The sequence below is a fragment of the Marmota monax genome, unplaced genomic scaffold, assembly GCF_021218885.2.
Source record: "Marmota monax isolate L192 unplaced genomic scaffold, Marmota_monax_Labrador192_F-V1.1 WCK01_AAM20220418_F8-fsc00024, whole genome shotgun sequence".
Taxonomy (NCBI): domain Eukaryota; kingdom Metazoa; phylum Chordata; class Mammalia; order Rodentia; family Sciuridae; genus Marmota; species Marmota monax.
Genome location: NW_026695224.1, coordinates 29,587,119 through 29,591,022, shown reverse-complemented (window position 1 = coordinate 29,591,022; position 3,904 = coordinate 29,587,119).

Sequence of the window (3,904 nt, the reverse complement as noted above, 5' to 3'; positions counted from 1 at the left end):
AGACACACAAACGAGCCAACATTAAGAGGGGCAGGGGCGAGTGTGAGTGGGGGTACGCATGGGCTCCTGCAGAAGCTGGGGAACGCAGTCTAGGAGATGGGTGGGCTAAGAGAACGCCCTAGGAGAAGGTGCCACCTGAGCTAGGTTAGAGATTCGTGGTTGCCCGAAGAGAACTGACATTTAAGGACAAAGACACAGATTCAAAGTCATTTTCTTCCTGTGGCCAGTGGACCTTAAACCACTGCATTTGCAATTCCTAGACATCCTTCAATCTGCATCCTTCCCTGTTCCTTTGTGTTGTTGAATATTAGTTTGGCTTTATCCAGCATTACTTTTCTGTCTTTCCCAAAGAAGGGCACCTTTGAAAACCAGCACACACCTTTGCAATAGTCGGAGAAATCTGAGCCATGGGAGTCCAAGGAACGCAGTTGGAAGTTGGTCCCATCATATCCAGTTCGGGTGCACAGACCAGCCCTTTGCTGGGGACATTGAAGATAAGAGTGGCTACTTCAAGTTGTACATCTTGGAGACCACAGATCTGGGATGGGAATTAGTCCTCTATGTCCTGCATATCCCTTCTTTAATGACAATGCTGGCTGAACAGGAGCAATGGTGTGCTTTCATTAGTAGTGAATGGCAATCCCAACTGACAAAAGAATCACTTGGGGTGGGGTAGAGGGGAGTACTTTAATTTTTAGATGAATAATCAATAGTCATTTATTTTTTTCATATTTTTATTGGTGCATTATGATTATGGGTAATGGGGGGGGATTCACTGTTATGTGAGCATCCGTGCACACAATGTAACAAAAATAATGTGGCCAAAGCACCCCAGCATTAGAGGAGAATATTTTAAAAATTCTGACTGCTGCAGTGTTGCAATGTAATGGTTTTCCTGTCTGTATTTCCACCAGATAAGGGGCTTCCTGAAGCCAAGTACATGGACTGTGCCATTAGTGACCAGATTGGAGGTCTGTTATATAACAGTCACTTATCCCACAAAAAGTGATCTACTTGCGTCACAGTTGTCTGGGGCTTCATCTTACGAAAGCTATGTGTGGATTTGACCCCATGTATTAGTCAGGGTTCTTCTAAATATAAATGGAGATTTATTATGAAGCATTGGCTCATATATTTATGGGGGCTGAGAAATCACTAAAATTATTCCTGTTCCTATTGAATTTGAACCTCCAGGAATTGGAGGGGCCTGTAGTCTTCATCTTAGTAAGTTGCTCAGTCATTCTTAGGCTTAACCAAGAGGACCCATATGGTAGGGACTTGACAGTGGAGGGTGGATGGGAAGCCAAGGAATCCATGTCCCTCCTGTGTTTTCAGAGTTCTAGATACTGGGAGACCCACCTGAGGCCTGGTGAGCCAAGTGGATGGAGGAGCCTTTGGGCAGATCCCAGAGCACAGGAGCAGGAAAGAGACTATCACCCAGACCTGGTGAACCAGTGAACCACAAGAGTGAGGGAGTTGTGGAGGGTTGTGTCAAAGCAGCTGTCTGAACTGCTTTCCCTTGGTGTCTCCCAGTACCAAGGTCAATGCCCACTGAAACATCAATGGGGTCATCAAACAGCCCTCAGGACTCGGCCATACCATATTTGTTTTTTGTGCTTGGGACTCTAATTCCACACCAGTGTCCACATTAGTCCTTATGAAGGCAAATGCCCACGGAGTGGCAGCTAAATCAAATCCCTTGAGCAACTGCAGAGTAAGTTCTTTGGGGATGTGGAAGGATGGGATAAAACCACCATTTCTGAAAACAAAACAAAATAATAAAATACCCGGAAACATGTGGAAATCAGTCTCAGTTGAGTATGACAAAAAATCAAGGGCTCAAATATATGGAAGTACTAAGAATTTGGTTTCTCACGTGTCACAGACTGGGTTTGTCACAGTCTGTACAGTTATGAGAATAAGAGCAACAGCACCAACCTCCAAGGATTATAAGGACCAAATGAGAAAGTTCCTCCATGTATAGACTGGTCCATTGCAAGTACCAATGAGTGTTAGGTTCACAGTTCTCCAGGATTATCCAGTGGTTCTGCGTCAGTCCAGCAGGATTTCCCCATCAGCCTATATCACCATGTCAGTCTTGCCTTAAGAAGTTCATTTGAGGGTATGGGGTTGTGGCTCAGTGGTAGAGCTCTTGCCTAGCAGGTGTGAGACATTGTGAGACATTTGTTCAATTTTCAGCACCACATATAAATACATACATACATACAAACGATAAAGGTTTGTCAACAACTAAACAAAAATTTTAAAAATAAGAAGTCCGTTCGAGAGTCTCTTTGTGCTAATTGGGAAAGAGTAGGCTAGAGCACGTGAAATTCTGGCTGATTAACCTAATAGAAGTCTGTTTACTGCTCATGCAAAGTCACTGTGGGTCTAGCGACTCGCCAGGACAACTTTCTTCCTTGTGGCTCCTCAGTATTCATGGTTTTGCCTTTTTAACAGGAAGCTCCAGGGTCTTCAGAGCAAAGAGCTAGAGACAGGGATCAGGACAGGGACAGGGTAAGAGTTAGAGGCAGAGATAGATGGCATAGAGAAAGAGAGAGGAGGAGAGAGAGGAAGGGAGGGGGGTTGGAGAGTGAATGTCGGGGGCCAACCTGTTCATTTCAGTGGGGGCTGGTCACAGCCTGTTGGCCAGACCTGGTAACAGGGCTGCCCTTAATGCCAGGGTGCAGAAATGAGGGGCAGTGGATGGAATGAGAAGTAGTCACCCCTCTGTTGGCCACACTCTCCTTCACCACCAGGGTCCATACAGGGTTCCTCCGCATCACGGTGGCTTCCACAGCACCATCTCCCAGCTATCTCACCTCCCACCAGTTCCCATCTTCTACCTTGAAATACCAGCCATTCCCTCGGCGTGCCAAGAGCTACACGCCTCCGTGCCTTTGCCGAGATCTTCCTTCCGCCTGGATGCCATCCCTCTGTTTGTTCCCCTGACAAGCTACTCAGGCTCCGTGGACTCTCAGTCCCTTGCAGGGCTCTCTCTTAGGGAAGCTGAGCTTCTGCAGCAAAGGGCTTAGGAGATCCCATCATTTTCATGCAACTGCTCACCACCATCTGTCATTCCCACAGGTGGTGTTGAAGCCCCAAGTCTTCATCATCATTAGTCCTAAGCCATACTTCATGGTGACCTTAATAAAAATTTAAAGACCATATAACATACATTATCCTGTAGGTGTGTTAATTAGTCTTCCATATGACATCATCTGTGCTCCTGGGATAGTTTATAGCCACCATATATCTTGAGGGAAAGGACTTAGCCATTCTGTACATGACTGCTTTCCATTCTGTTTGGTTTGCTAGACACAAAGAGAAGGACTAAAACATTGAAGATTACACTATATCTGCAATAGCAAAAGAAGGATAGAGCAATATTTAGAGAATACCGTCTCTTTTGAACAAACATGTAAAATTAAAATATTAATTTTTTGCAATCGAAACTATGTGCAATCTATTTCAATCATGTGTCATTGTATAATTTTGAAATATTTTAATATTTTGTAGTCTTTTTTAGGATTTAAGGGTAAATTCAACATTAACATACATATAATATTGTCACTTTTGAATTTTAATTCATTATGCCAGACCTCTGAAAAAGTATGTCAGTCTTCCTGTTGTTCGTTTGGAACATGCATGTGTGTGTGTGTGTGTAAACACAGCCATTTTTTTTTTAGTTGTCTCTGAGAATTTTGGTACTTTCTGACCATTTTACCTTAACTTTTAAAACACATCAAATTGTGAATTGTATCAAAAAGGAGGTTTCAGAATATTTTTTGAAAATCAATGAAGTGCTATTTCAGAGAGTCCACAGTGTCACTAGAAATGTGTGCATTTAATAATTATGGACTTAGTGTGTACTAGAGCCAAGGTGTAGGTCATATTATAGTTG